The 16,130-nt window shown below is 48.5% G+C and overlaps 1 protein-coding gene across 2 annotated transcripts in view; it reads right to left on the bottom strand.

Annotated features, from left to right (window-relative positions):
• Positions 1-16,130, bottom strand: part of AFG1L (AFG1 like ATPase) — a 2,086,687-nt gene that overhangs the window by 93,825 nt on the left and 1,976,732 nt on the right. The gene's annotated exons all lie outside the window — the stretch shown is intronic.

The raw sequence follows: 16,130 nt of genomic DNA on the forward strand, positions 1-16,130 counted from the left end.
TTTGTTGAATGTCCCAAAGCTGAATTCTATGCAAAGAGAGTCAAAGGACAGCCTACAGAATAAAATTACGCATTGGCTCAGAGCTAAGAGGTGATGCTACGCTATTATAAGATCAGACACCACAAGTTGTGAACATGTTGTGGGAAATGGAATCAGAGATTACATCAGAGTACATCTGGCAGTACCCTCCCTTGTTGATGGACGGTTTGTTATCAAACAAAGGGCACTTCCACCCCAGGGGTTAGAACGTGGCAATTAGTATGACCCTCTTATGGTGCTAGCGACAACCCAAAACAAAGGAGCTAGTGGAGAAACTGAACAGAGAGACCTGCCTATTAATGTGCAGAAACAAATGAAAATCAGGCATATGACAAGCCCAGATCAGAATCTATGGATGAAAGGTGCGGCCATCCTGTACCGCACTTTCTAAGTGTGATAATTGAGGAGAAAAATCCCCATTATAATGAACTCAGTATTTCCTCTCATTCAACCCCTGCTGTGAATGAACAGGAGGGTGATTGTTCAATTCTAGCGGAAATTGACTGACGGGTCCCACATGCCCCAGCACTGTGGAAGCTCACCCCGATGGAGGAGCAGTAGCTTTAGAAGAATCAGCTGTAATTCACTTTTATACAACTGAGATTCCCACAGGGTTGAAGGCATGCTCAGTGTCCTGGAATATAGCAGGCTTCTGGAAGAACTTAGCCAACACAGATTGGATGCAGTCTGTGTGCACTAATGAGATAATCAGCTTACAAGAAATATGGGCCATGACTATCCCTAATGTACAGGGATATGCAACATTTGCTATCCTGGCAGAACAAGGCAAAGGGGGGAGACCACTGGGGGTAGGGGGATTAAAGTGGGTACGAGCCTCTGTGTTTAAAGACATTAAGGTTGTTGATACAGGTTCCTGTGACTTCCTGAAGTGGCATATGAGATGCATTTATATTTCCAGGGTTTTAATAATCAATGTATACAATAATCAATATATACAATCAGGAGGCTGGGCAGGGGCTGTGAGAAACCTAGTGGTATTCTCCCATGTGGACGCTGAGAATCCACTATTCAAGTGGCCAGAGAGGGCCTCGCTTTTGGATCCCAACCCTGGGGGTGAACAAGCGAGGGAGGATCACCTGGGTAAGGGGTCCTCAGGGAGTGGGAGAGAAGCACCTGATGGTCAGATATGGTATCCCCCTTTTTCCACAACCAATCTAACCCCTATCCCTTCTTACTGTATGGAAAACTACAACTCCCAAAATTCCTCCGCACTTTACATTGACAACACTACTGAGCAGAGGAAGATGAGGAATGAGGCCAGAAAGATGACCTCTACTGACTTGCAATGGCTCTGTCCCTGTGATAAGACCAGGCACAGGCAGGCACGTAATTCTAACTATACACACCTGTCACTTGTTAACACTCCCTGTCAGGATAAAAGGTGGCATGCACAGGCACACGCTGAGCGAGGCTGGGTACACGAAGGAACAACTTTTTTCGGGACTGTTGTGAACCAGGCTATGGAAGTTGGAAGGCCAAGGGGCTGATTGGCAGTCGTGAAGATCGAGAGAGAGCAAGGCGAGGATTCCACACTTTCGGGAAGCCGTAAGCATTCCAAAACTGAAACTGAGTGAGCGGAAGGAACAAGTTACTTACCTGTAACTGTTGTTCTCCAGCATGGGTCTGGCATGGATTCACATGCTCATGAATATTCCCCGTCGTCAGGCTGGGAATCCTCGGTAAAGAAAAAATCAGTATCAGTTTCGTTTCTGATCTGTCTTTCTTAGTTGTAACCAATCACTGAACTCTGGGTCATACTGTCCCCAGCCAATGACTGCCCTCTCCCTAAGCCCCACCTCTGGCAGCCATCCTCAGATTTGGTAGCACGCAAAGTGGCAGTATGACCAAGTGAAGAGCCGCAGAGGGGTAGGTGGGAGGGTTTGCATGTGAACCCATGCCAGACCCATGCTGGAGAGCAACAGTTACAGGTAAGTAACTTGTTCTTTCTCCAGCATGGGGTCTGGCATGGATTCACATGCTCATGAATAAGAGAATACATAGCAGTATACACCTGCACAACCACGGGAGGTGGCAAAGGCTCAACATTAAGCATTACATCCAAAACTCAACATTAAGCAATTCTTACCTCCTCACCAGGCTCACCTTAGGTGAACAGGTTGCGCAGCACTGCTTGGCCGACCCTGGACTCCTCCCGATCGACGCAGTAGAATCTTGTGAAGGTGTGCGTCGACCTCCACGTAGCAGCCTTGCAGATGTCCAACAGGGGCACACCAGACAAGAACGCCGTGGTAGCAGCGATCGCTCTCGTCGAACGGGCTCTCGGACGGCCGGGAAGCAGTCAGTTTGCCAACCGGTGACAGTGCATGATGCAGCCGGAGAGCCATCAGGAGATGGAAGTCTTCGAGAGAGCCTTCCCTTGATTCACAGACCCAAAGTTCACAAACAGTTGCAACGTCTTCCGAAAACTCTTTGTGCGGTCCACGTAGAACTTCAGCGCTCTAGCTACATCCAGCGAGTGCAAAGTCCTCTCGGCCGGCGTCGAAGGCGACGGGAAAAAAACTGGTAACACCAAGGGCTCGTTGAGGTGGAACTCCGACGGCACCTTGGGCATGAAGGAGGGGTGCGTCCTCAGCACCACCCTCGTGTCATGAAAAGTCAAGTATGGAGGCTTGCATGATAGAGCCTGGATCTCTCCCACTCGTCGTGCGGAGGTGATGGCCACGAGGAACGCTGTATTCCATGACAGGAACTTCAAAGGCGCCGAATGCATAGGCTCGATTGGGGCCCCCATGAGCCTGGTCAACACCACATTAAGCTCCCACGCCGAGGCAGGAGCCTTCACCGGCGGGAACGATCGGAATAGTCCCTTCATAAATTCCTTCACCAGACGATGAGACCACAAGGACGCCCGTCCCGTAGTCCTGGTATATCGGGAGATGGCAGCCAGATGTATTTTGATGGAGGCGTGAGCCAGTCCAGCTTTAGCCAGCGACAGTAGGTACGGCAGCACTTGAGGGGCTGTAATCCGCAGAGGGTTAATCTTCTGTGCACGGCACCAGGCAGAGAACCTCTTCCACTTATGACCGTAACACTTGAGAGTTGAGGCTTTTGTAAGAACCTCTCTGCAGTCAGCCGGGATATCGTACCCTCCAAACTCTAGTGCTGCAGGAACCAGGCCTGCAAGTTCAGCGACTGTGGGTCGTGATGGAGAATGGCACCTCCTTCTCTGGAGAGAAGATCCGCGTCCGCCGGCAGCTTGACTGGTGGGGACGTTGACAAGTCCAGAAGGTCCGGGAACCAGATCTGCCTCGGCCACGCACCTGGACTTCTTGAGCTGGTTGATGAGGCGGAGCAGCAACGGCAACGGAGGGAAGGCGTATAGAAACAGGCCGTCCCAGGGGAATGAGAAAGCATCGCCCATGCTCCTCGGCTGAGGGAACCTGCTGGAGAACCTCAGGCAGTTGGAGTTTGTCGCCGTCGAGAACAGGTCGATCTGGGGTTTGCCCCATCGTTGGAAGAGCCGATCCACTTGATACTGGCGTAGTTCCCACTCGTGGCACAAGCACAGCTCCCTGCTGAGTGAGTCGGCGATGGTGTTTTTTATTCCTGCCAAGTGGAAGGGAACCAGAAACATCCCCTGGGCGACAGCCCAGTGCCACAGATCCTGGGCCTCCTTGGATAGCGCTGGGCATCTGGTGCCCCCTTGCTTCCGTATGTAGAACATCATGGTGTTGTTGTCGGTGAAGATCCTCACCACTTTGTCGTTGAGGGACAGAAGGAACGACTTGAGCGCCCAGAACACTGCTCGGAGCTCCAGAATGTTGATGTGGAGAGACCTCTCCTCCGGGAGCCAAAGGCCTCTTGCGTGGAGATCTCCGGTGTGGGCCCCCCAACCCTCCAGAGAGGCGTCCGTCGTCACCATCTCCTGAAACGCCGGGGTTTGAAAGTCCGTGGCTGTAGTGAGGTGAGCACGGGTACCACACCATAGGATCGCCCGACGGAACTCATCGTCGAGAGGGATTCTGTCCTCGAAGCAGCCCGTCGCCTGAAACCAGCGGGTGTCGAGGAACTCCTGTAGCGGACGCATCCGAAGTCTGCAAAGGGGCACAAGATAGATGCATAAGGACATCATCCCGGGAAGGGACTTGATGGACCTCACCCTGGCCACGTCCGTGGCTAACAGGCGCCGCACCTTGCCCAGGATGGTCTTCGTCCTCTCCTCCGAAGGGGAGGCCAATTGCTCCACTGTATCGAGCTTCGCTCCCAGAAACAGTGCTACTTGCGATGGAACCAGGTGGGATTTGGGGTAGTTGATGGCAAACCCCAGTTCCGTGAGCAAATGGACGGTCCTCGCTGTGTGTTCGACGGCGAGTTCCCTTGTCCTTGTCCGGATTAGCCAGTCGTCCAGTAGGGGTAGACGTGGATCCCCTGCAGGCGCAGCCGCGCCACCACTGGTGCCAGGCACTTGGTGAACACCCTGGGTGCTGACTTTAATCCGAACGGTAGGGCTCTGAATTGGTAGTGGCGTCCCTGAACCACAAACCTGAGAAACTTCCTGTGCCCTTTTAGAATGGGGATGTGGAAGTAAGCATCCTCCAGGTCCAACGACGATAGGAAGTCGCCTTCCTCCAGTTGTCCCAGCACGTGCTGGAGGGTAACCATCCTGAATTTCTGTGCCTTGATGTATTTGTTTAACGGACGCAGGTCCAGGATGGGGCGCCAACCGCCTCTCTTCTTTCTGACGAGGACGTACCTTGAGTGAACTCCAGAGCCCCGGAGCCTCCTGGGGACGAGCTCAATGGCAACTTTCTTGAGCATCGCCCTTACCTCCAACAGCAGTTGAGGGACGTGATTCTCCTTCCTGGCCACGGGAGGAATGCAAGGGCACTTCTTTTGGAGTTCCAGCGAGTGCCCGTTGGCCAGGGTGTCCAACACCCAACGGACGGTGGAGATGGACTCCCACACGCTGACGAACTTCGTCAGCCGGCCTCCCACCGGGGTGCTTCGGTGGGGGCCCGATGACACGGCCGGGTCGGTCTTGCTTGGAGGCGGCCTTGCCGCCTTGGCCTCCTTGGCGACGACGGCAGGATCCCCCTTACTTGCCGCAACTTCTGTAGGCCTCCTGGGAAGAGGAGCGGGCCGCCTGGCAGTAACTGGAGGAGCCACCACTGGATCCTTTGGAGGCACCCTGTCTGCCTCCAGAGCTCCGAGAGGGCCCTCGCTGTTGAAGCACCCCTAGGGCCCGGGCCGTCTCCGAGTCGGTCTTGATGGCCTGTAGAGACTCGTCCACCGCCTTACCAAAAAGGTTGTTGCCGTCGAACGGCATGTCCAACACTCTGGTCTGGACGTCCTGGCGAAAGTCTGTCGCCTTGAGCCATCCTCATCGTCGGAGGCAAACTCTGTTTCTCAGTTGGCGAAATCCAGTATCGGCAATGTCTGTTGCCACCGTTATGGCGTGATCCGATGCCACCTCGCCTTCCTACAGAATTTCTAGGGCCTCTGCCCTCTTGTCGTCAGGTAGGAAGTCTAGCAGGGGAGCTATCTTGAACCAGAGCTCCCTGTCGTAGCGGGCCACGATCGCTAAGGCATTGGCCGCCTTAATCGTCGTCGCCGCCGACAAGATGACTCGTCGTCCCATGGAGTCCAACTTCTTACCCTCGCTGTGCGGCGGGGAAGTGGAAGTTGAAGCCGCCGCACCCGCTGCTTTCTTCTTAGCTGCTGCCGAGACGACAGAGTCCGGCATGGGCTGGGCCCTGAGGCACAAGGGGGCGGCATCGGGGACTCAGTACTTCTTCTCGTACCTGTCCCTCTTGGCGGGTGTCATGGAAGGGTTCTTGAGGACAGCAAGCCCCTCGTCCCAGATGTCGTCGAGCAAAGGCACCGCAAGGACCGTCTTCCTCTTGGCCTCTTGCCGTTGGTAAAGAAACCCTTCCTTTTTTTGTTCTTCAGAGCAGAGCTGGAGGAGCTCGGATGCCCTGGTTATCATGGCCTGGAAGGAGCCAATTTTGTCGGCTGGAGAAGCCCATGGGAAGGGGGTGATGACGGGATGTCTGCTGTGTCATCGCCGCCGTCGTCGTCCGTCCCCGTCGCTGTATCCATCGCTGTATCTTCTCTAGGGTCCGGCGAGGGGGATGAGGGGTCCACAGGCCTCGCGGGCACGAAGGGCGGAGAGGGGTGGACCCTCCTCCGCTTGTTCGGAGGGTTTCCCGACGGGCCTGGTTCTGGATCCTCCGTCTGGGTCCGTGGTAATCTCGTCCTTATCTCAGTACATAAGGATTGGATCGCCAACAAAATGGCCGCCGAGCTATCCTGGGGCTCGGGTAATGGCTGCGACGGACGGGATGGCCCCTCCACTGGGCCCTCTTCGTCGCCATCATCGCTATCTTCGATCACGTCAGTGGGGACCGCCCTGGGATCGAACCTTCTCGAACCTCTCGTTGAGGCCTATGAACCTCTCGTTGAGGCCCTTCTCGGTTTCCACCAGCTCCTCCTCAGAGGCTGATTCCGAGTCTGTAATGGCCACTGCCCCACCCACCCCCTTTTTCCACCGGGGACTTCACGGGGTCTTAACGATGGGCTGGAAAGAGGATTCCCTCTGCGGTGGCAGGGATACTCTGGGCCCAGAGGCCGTTTCCACTGGCGTAGTCTCAGCCGGCTTCGCCAGGGTCGCAGCGACCACTTCGATAGAGGCCTTTGCCAGCTGGATCAAGGCCCTCACCACCTTAGGTACGTCCTGGGCCTTCGCCTTGGGGGGAGGGTCAGCGCCTCGCTCCCCTTTCGAGATCGACCGGGGCCGCTCCAGCAGTTTACCCGGGTTCTCGGACTTCCTCTTCCCCGAACCAGAGTGCTGGCTCGTGGTGGAACATGCCGGGGAAGTCGTGCCCTGCTTGGCAGCCGAAGAGCCCGACCTTTCGGCGCTCCTGGTGCCCGCGGACTCGCGGTGCTTGGCCTTCTGTTGGGCCCCCGTCGCCGGGGCGCCCTCACAGGACTTAGAAGCCCACTCAGACTTTTTCTTCGCCTTCTCACCTTCTGTGCCCTTCTCCAGCCAGGCGGCGAGGTGGGAACGACGATCTTGTTTGGTCCGTTCCGAAAGGTTCTTGCAGAACGCACAGTCCTTCTCCACGTGCGTCTTGTCCTCATGAAGGCAGTAGAGGCATCGCGAATGCTCGTCCTCCTTGAAAACGTTTTGTAATCCGCATCCAGGGCAGCACCTGAACAGCTTGGATCCAGACGTCGAGCTTCCCTTGTCCTGGGCCATGTCCGTTGAGGTAGGCTGCAGATCTTCTGGAATCCTCCAAGAAGCGTAAACTCGACAAAAACTTCACCCTTGAGGGGCGTAGAAGAATTCCGAAAAGGGTCCCCGTTATCAGAAGAAGAAACGGTGGAGCTTGAGGCTCGATTAAACCGAAAAAATGAGAAAATCTCCTGAAAAGCACGAAAATGCAGCAAAAACTCGAGAGCTAAAGCATGAGGACTCCCAACACTGAGCGTGCGGTAAAAATCTGAGGATGGCTGCCAGAGGCAGGGCTTAGGGAGAGGGCAGTCATTGGCTGGGGGCAGTATGACCCAGAGTTCAGTGATTGGTTACTACTAAGAAAGACAGATCAGAAACGAAACTGATACTGATTTTTTCTTTACCGAGGATTCCCAGCCTGACGACGGGGAATATTCATGAGCATGTGAATCCATGCCAGACCCCATGCTGGAGAACTGTGTATTTATGACAAGGCGGAGGAAGCCTAAGGAAGTGATTGAACTACCAGAAGCTTGAAGCCCAAGCCTGAACTGTTGAATTGCACCAGTAAACCAAAGTGTGCAAGACTGATAGAACTGTGCCATCCGCCTATCCTTTTTAAGAAACTCTCAAGACCCTGTGGTGCGAACGTGGGAAAGGGAGTTGTTAAATAAGTCATTGTGACATCTGTATTGAGACACTATTTTCCGTTTGTATTCCCTTAACACATTTGTATTTTTGAGAAGGAGAGCAAGGTTCATTTTTTTTAGTATAGGCGTTTTTATTTTGACTAGACTGACTTGGATTTGTTTTATTGTTTAATGGTCGAGACTTCTCCAATTCTAGAGTTAGGGCCAGTTAGGAAATCTAACAACCTAACCAGAATACCAAATAAAGGTTTCCAAAAAATGTATCCATTGTGTCTGTGTCTACTACTTGATACAATGCCTTCCTTACACCCCCACCCCCTCTTTCCCCTGGTCTCCCTCTCTAAAGTATCATATCTATGGGATCTTGGAAGTGTCCCTTGCTGGTGAAATGGACCTTGTGGTTTATTTTGTTGCTATAGCTGCTGTCAGGCTTGCTATCAACATCTGAGCCAGTCGGCGAGGAATTCAGAGTACTTTCTCTGGAGGTGTTCTTTTTCATGTCGTCATACTTGGGGTGGAACGTGAAGACCCATCATCTCTATAGTCTTATTCATCCCTTGCAAATGTCCTTGATTTTCTCAGTTTAACTCTGTCCTGATGACGTTTAAGAATGTCATACATTGTTCTAAGGTTTTTTTCCTTTGTTGCTGTGGCAGCTGGATGTTCTTCGATCTCCTTCTTCATGTTGTCAATGTCCGTTACTATTCTCTGATGTTGCCTACCAGCATGTTCAATTAGAAGATCTAGCATGATTCTTGTATTTTATTAGGTTTTATATAGCGCCTTTTGCCAAAGCGCTTCACAAAGAACAATCATCAGTACAGTAAAATAAGTATATACAATTGTGTTCGAAATCAGCCAGTAGCAATCAGAAGGTGACTGCAGCATGCAACATTTTAAGGAGAAGCAAAACAGAATAGGAAGTTATAGATCGGAGGAATGGAGGAAGGAGGATCCAGTGGAGAGGGGCCAGCAGATGGAAGGATTAAAAGCGAGATTGTGCACAAGGGGCACAGGGAACAGTAAGTAAGAAGAGTCCAGCAGAGCGGAGAGGCTGGGAAGGAGAGTAAAATGAGAGAAGAGAAGCGAGATAAGCAGGAGCAAGACCATAAAGAGATTTGAATACTAAAAAGAGGAAATTGAATTTAAACTGAGAATGAAAGGAGAGCCATCCAAGAGAGTCAAGAGAAGAGGAGATAGAGTCACGATGGGAAAGTAAACAAAGTGAGTGAATGGAGGAATGATAGATTGATTTAAGAAGGGCTAGGAAGACCAAAAAGTAGAACAGAGCAGTAAAAGAGTCGAGAAAAAATTAGAGAGGAAACCATGAGCTTAGTGGAATGAAAAGTGAGAAAGGGCCGAATTTTGCAAATATTAAAGAGGTGAAAACGACAGGCGCGAGACGCGAGTGAGATATGATAGCTGAAGAAGAAATTAGAGTCAAGGTAAAGACCGAGATTGCGGGCAGTAGGAGAAATCACCAGGGTTGAGGGGGGAAAGAGAATAGAAGAAGGAGGAGAGGGAGGTGGAAGAGTATTAGCAGGAAAAAAAAGACTTCTGTCTTTCCGGAATTTAAGGTGAGAAAATGGGAAGTTATCCATGGCTTAATAACAGTAACACAGGAAGTGAGGGTGGAGTGGATGTCAGGTGTGAAGGATGAGAAAGAGAGAAAGAGCTGAGTGTCATCTGCATAACAGTCATGCGACACTCCGAAGGAAGAGATGACAGGAGCAAGAAAAGAAGTGTATAAAGAAAAAAGAAAAGGACCAAGAACAGACCTTTGTGGGACTCTGTGATCAAGAGGAAGAGGAGAAGGAATAATGCCTCCCCAGGATACAGCGAATGTGCGGTTAGATAGATAAGAAGAAAAACAGGATAGGACAGAACCACAAAAACCAAATGAGGAAAGCAAATACAGAAGCAAAGAGTGATCCACCGTGTCGAAAGCAGCAGAGAGGTCAAGAAGGATAAGTACAGAAGAGTGTTTAGACTAACGAGCAGTAAGGAGAGAGTTAAGTACTGAGGTCAAGGCGGTTTAGGTGGAGTGACTGGGACGAAACCCAGACTGTGTAGGGGAAGGAGAGATAGATCGGAAAGAAAAGATGAAATTTGCGAATAGACAATATGTTCCAAAAGCTTAGATAGAAAGGGTAGGAGTGGAAGAGGACAGAAATTAGAGGCAAGAGAAGGATTTGCTGTGGGTTGACCCTGGTATTAAGTTGTCCTCCCATTTCTGGGCTAGGTCTGCATCCTTGGGGTTCTCAAAATCAGATCAGGGAAGATGAGTATCCAGAGACCTCTAGGGATTCTTTCTTGTTGGGTTTAATTCTGTAAGGGTATTTTGCCCCAGAATGCATTAATTTCTTTCGTGCACAGTCTTTCCAATTTGAGGAATTTCTGCCTCAAATTTGTTGTTTCCTTGGACCATGGTTTAAAGGCATGTTCAGTTGATCCCCTTGGGGTGAACAGCAACTTAATATCATTGGCTCTGGTGAGCAAATATTGTGCCATTTTTGTTATCTGATATCATCGTCAATCGGCTATGGTGTCCCAATTCTAAATAAAAGGTAGGAGTTGGGAGTACTAGAAAGTTGGGGCTGCTGCACCTGATTGGTACTCTTGAGTGTACCCTGCTGAGTGTGCTGGTGCCTCTTAAGACAGTGCCCCACTGTCCTTGACTGAGAAAGCAGGAAGGAGGTTGGAGGCCCTGCACAGTTGCACTAGATACTTTAGAATGAGTGAGAGTAGTGTCTCTCTATTAATCAGTCAGAAACTTGGTTCTTGGAGTAGTATAACCAGTATAACCAGTGTATGTTCACCATCATGCCATTTGGTTGAAGCCCTCTGCAGCAAGCCTATGTCAGATGTTACTTCCAAGTGATCCCCACAGAGGGGCAAACTAGCTGTGCAGCATGAATGGCTACAGGGTCCTCTATGTCCAGTCCTGAGTGACAGCGAGGAATCTGGTACTTGGCACTCACTGTGGCGCGCTCAGATTGAGTGACTTGAATTGAATGGAGGAGTTTTTTTCGTATTACAATACTGATTTTGGCAGGACAGGTTGGAGTAATACAGATGCGGAATTGTGAGAAGGGCTTCCAGCCCGCTTCAAGAAACCAGATCCACAGAAAAACCAGGCGCATCTATCCCTGGAAGCTTTGCCGATTTGGTGTAACAAAATGGCTGCCGTTTGGCAAAAAAAACAGAGACTATCCAACCACTCACATCATAGTGACATCAGGTACTGATTCATCAGAACACACTAGGCACACACACCCACAAATAAGTACAGGGACATTTTTACAGACATTTTACAAAAATAGTATTTATAATAGTAACCTGTTTTTTAAAATACAAAATACATTACAATATGTAACATAACTGAAACGATGCAGTAAATATTTTTAAAAGCATCAATCAAGTCAAATAACTTTTTAATAATATAAAAAAATGGTGACAAATCCACCACACAATCGAAATTCATCCAAAGAGTGCAAAAAGAGGCGTGTCGTGGGCAGAGATGGGAATGGGCGGAAAAGCCCACTGATTTCACTTAGCGATGGGCGTTAAATGGGTGGGACACATAGTCAAACTACCATGCATCCATCCTCATATGCCAACCTGCATTGAAAAGCATTAAAACAAACCTGCATCCAAAGCCCTGGTTTCAAGCTCTCATGTTAAAGCTCTTATTTCAATGACAATAGTTTTGGCTTTATAGGTAGCGTTTCAGCGCCACCTAATAGCCAAAGCTAAAAAGGGAGGACCGACAAACGATATCGAGTGAGAACCCTTGAAGGAAAGAAGGGGCGGAATCTGCAACAACCGGTGAGTGGCTGATGATGAATGAACAAAGCCCGGTTGTGTTGCCATAAAATGAAACAATATCCTTGAGGTTGCGCGAAGCCCGGCAAAAGCTAAAACCAAACAGTGAAGCACTGTAAACTTAAAGAGACAGTGCGAAAATAATGTAGTGGTGTGGTCATACCATCAGGAAAATGGTACAGTCGAAAGTCTCCAAAGGCAAAAGCAACATAATGTTACAAATATGTTGAAGGAAATGTGTTAAAGTAAAGAGGTTTGCACCCAATAGAGGGGAGCTTTATGAAACTATGAACCCAAATGAAATAGATTGAGCCCGATCGAGGGGAGCTTTATGAACTTATGTGAAAGGACAACAGAAGTAAAGGTCTGCCCCGGCTGCGGGAAACCTAAGAGAAAGAAAAATGGAGTGAAACTAAAAATATCAGAAAGCTTTGCAAGAGAGAAAGTTATTGTCAAATTTGAGAAGCTTAGAGAGAATAAGCCTATGCCATCTCGAAAGCCTTCAACATGCAAGAGAGCTTGGGGAAGGGAACCTCAGGTAAGTTATGAGAAACCGGGATATTTGCCGAGTCGTTACCCAGCCAAAAACACTGTACTTGGAGAAGGGAAAAACCCCAAGTAAATACAAAAAGAGACTGAACTGTATGTTCTTCTTTGGAGCAATGGGAGTTCATTTGTAACAGACATTTGCAGCATTGAGAAACTGTGGCCAGTGTTGCTAAAGTGCCCTAAAAAACCAGAGTGTATCAGACTAGGAGAAACAGTCTTTCTAACCTGAACTCTTATGTTGACTCGTGTTTAAACACGGGGAAGGGAGTTAATTAGCGGACACACTACCATCTTGACTTTCCTTTTGATTCACTATATTTCGTTTGAGCCACATATCCCCTTTCACATTTTATTTGTATAAGCGTGAGGGCCAGTACAGGTTTTGACATAGACACTTCTTTATTTGGACTAATGGTCATAGGCCACTTTATTCTTTTTGTTTAATGGTCGAGAACACTCCCATTGTAGAGATAGAGCAAGTTAGGACTTCTCCAAACCCCTTTTCCTTTACCATTTTTATAAATAAAGGTTTTCAAAAAGTATACACTTTGTATCTGTGTCCATCTCTGTACACCATGAGTACTTCACAGGTGGTGATGGATGCACATCCTCACATTTAAACATTGAGATGGGAGTTCATCAGGGTTGTGTGCTGGCCCAAAACGTGTCTGTGTTTTTATACACTGAGCTATTACTAATCTTTTAGACACTTCGATGGATGTCCCAATGCTGGCTCGAGACAAACTGCCAGTTTGCGGGTTTGCGGATGACGCAATCCTACTCTCTCTCACCCCAGTAGGATTTAGGCAACAACTTGTGATGTTCTTGACGTTTTGTGATGAAAATGGATTGTCTATAAATGTTCAGAAAACTAAGGCCATTGTCTTTAGGGGGATAAGAACAAAAATAAAATGAACCCTGGAGTGTATGACTATCTAGGTCTGAGAATGTGAGAGGACTGTAATTGGAAAGGGCAGATAGTGAGAGCCGGGGCTATGTTAGCGATATATCAAAATTCACAAGAGAGCATGGGGATGAAACTGTGGGAGTGTCCCTGGAAGCTTATAAAAAGCAGGCCAGGCAGGCGGCCCTACACGGTGCCGAACTGTGGGGCTGGAATAATAGCAGAAGCCTACTTGTTATAGAGCACACGTTTATTTGGATCATCCTGGGACTACCGTTCAACGCGTCCAACCTGCTTGCCCGCTTAGAGGTGGATCTTCAGAGTGCTGGGGAGATTTGTAAATCTATGCCACTGTATTATTAGGTGTGTGTGTGTGGACGAATGCTGATCTGATTAAATATAAAGATGCATTGCTTGATTTTATGGCCCAGGAGGGGAGTTCCCAGTTTCCATGGTTTTTGCATTTGAAGAAGGAATTGTCTGCCATTGGCATGGGCGATGTATGGTGTGCGCCGGGTGCAATGAATAGCAGCATTAAACCACATATTAAAGAAGCTTATGCCTCAATATGTGCAGCGGGAAACATGGCCAAGTTATCCCAATCAAACCAATCTATAAGGTATTGGGCCCTAAAACAAGCATTTGGTTATGAGGTTTACTTGGACCACATGAATCCGAAGCAAATTAGGTTCTTTACAAAACTATGCTTTGGGATTCTATCTGTAGAATAGAATAGAAACAAAGGGAGTATTTCAATTGCGCCTTTTGCCAGAATGTGAGCGAAACTATCGTACACTTTGTTTTGATTTGTAACTACAGCGATATAAGAAAAAGGTTTCTTAGGTCACTTTTTAAAATTCATCTGATCAGACATACTGAAGAAGCCATGGCTCTATGCAGCGATGCCAAAGATAGTTTTGCAACACATTGCATGGGGAATTATTTGCTCAAAGCATGAAGAAGGAGATCTAGATTTTCATGATAATGCTACCTTTTCTGTAATAGACTATTTAAATATCATTTGATGGGCAAATAGGGGAATACGGTGCATGTACGCACCTTGGTGGTCGTGTGATAGATCACTGGATGTTTTTCTTTCCCTTAGATTATGATACAGGCAGGAACATATCATCTGGTACACTGTTTTATATGAATTAGAAAATAGTATAGGTTTTTGCAGTAGCCTTGATCCTCCATGGCTATTTTGACCTCCTCCCACCCCCCGTCACCCTTTGGTTGCCATATAGGCAGGAATGTATTAATCTGGAATACTGAATGAAGTATGTGGAATATTGACCCTTTCTTTTGTGTAAAACTACAGTGATTGTATATTTTGAATTTTAATTGTCTTGAATACTGCCGATATGCCAACATGTTAAATTTAGAATTGGTTGCCTAGTTTGCACAGCATCTGTTGATGTACTTTCTGCATAATTCGCACAGTTATAATAATGCTGCACTTTATCTGTACATTGTTTTAACAGATTGTAACTGATTGTACCTAATTGTAGTTTATGAGTTTTTTATTGTGTGATGTATGATTTTTATGACTTATTGGTCAAAATAAAGCATAACAAACGAACGAAAGAAGATTACTCTGGATATCACTTCTTACTGGTTACGGTTCCCAGACCTGTTTCTCAGTGTGGTAAGGTCCCTCGGGGTTCCCAGCAAGCCTCCCGGTTTCCCAACCCTTCTCTGGCTTTTCACCGGTCTTTGTTTGCGGCTTCTGGGTCTCTTGCCCCCGCTCTGGCACCTCCTTCTCTCTCTCACCTCTGCAACGGTTCCACAGCAGCTTACTGCTTTCATGGATGATACGATGCAGCTCTTTCCTCTAGCTGGTTGCCTAAGCTCTGGCTTCCTTCTTCTACTCGACCATGGTAGATTTGTCACGGATGCCTCTGCCGGCGGGCAAGCTTCTTGTTCGTGGCACTTTCTGCGTCCTAGTCCATCCAGTGGCTCACAAACCTTCAGGTCCCTCAAGGGAGAATCTCTCTCCCTCGGTTCTGATTTCCCTCTTCTATTACAGGTATGTTTTTACCAATACAATGTCTGTGTACAATAGACCATTCACAATGGTTTCTGAAGGTGATCTTCATTCTTCTGCACTTCTTCCTCGAACCAGTACTGATCTTGCAAACTCCCAGTGGGTCAGTTCGTCTCTCCCACATTTCAGTACATAGGGAATACAAGTCCCTTTTGGACTCTATACTCTTCCTTGTCCCAGTAGTTTTAACATTACTGATATGGCAAAGGTGCACGGGTAGACTAGGGAAGGTGTTACAGGTAGGGGGGTAGGAAGGTTTCTTAGGGTTAGGTGGACTATGGGGATACCATGTTCTCCCCATCACTAATCCTATGGGGGTTTCCCTCCCATTAGATCCACATGCTGAGTTCCATCCCCAGGGGGACAATATCGACTAGCAGCCTCAACACCTTGGCCTCACGGGAAGGGGCTCCCTCCACCTAGGGGACTATCGACGACATCTGGGGATTTGTCACAATATATACAGAGAGAGAGAGACAATACAGTATTGGAGATCATTTAGGGGGTGGGGGTTATGGAACTACAAGGCAATGGTGCGCCCACTGCACCTGGGAGAGAAACAGGTTCTTTGGCTCTTAGAAGGTAAATCGTGAAGCCAGTCACTTTGAAATGTTCTCAATGTAAGGCGGAGGGAATTACAGTGATGCAAACCCATCAGGGAAAGGGAACAAAATATGGAGACAGCGCAAGGTGAACGGGGGATGGTTAGTTTGAGTGCGAGAGTGACTATCAGGAGATAGATTCAAACATATTTTGGGGGGCTAAGGCTAGCCCAAGAATGGATAGAAGCCCTGGAGTGGACGATTTGGTATGAATAGCCACTGCACGTGGCCAATGCATGGAGGTGGACAAGTATTGTGAGAGGTTGTAGAGGGTATAGGTAGAACATTTAAATACCTT

The sequence above is a fragment of the Ambystoma mexicanum genome, chromosome 4p (assembly GCF_040938575.1).
Source record: "Ambystoma mexicanum isolate Mex_15411 chromosome 4p, UKY_AmexF1_1, whole genome shotgun sequence".
In the NCBI taxonomy this organism is placed as follows: Eukaryota; Metazoa; Chordata; class Amphibia; order Caudata; family Ambystomatidae; genus Ambystoma; species Ambystoma mexicanum.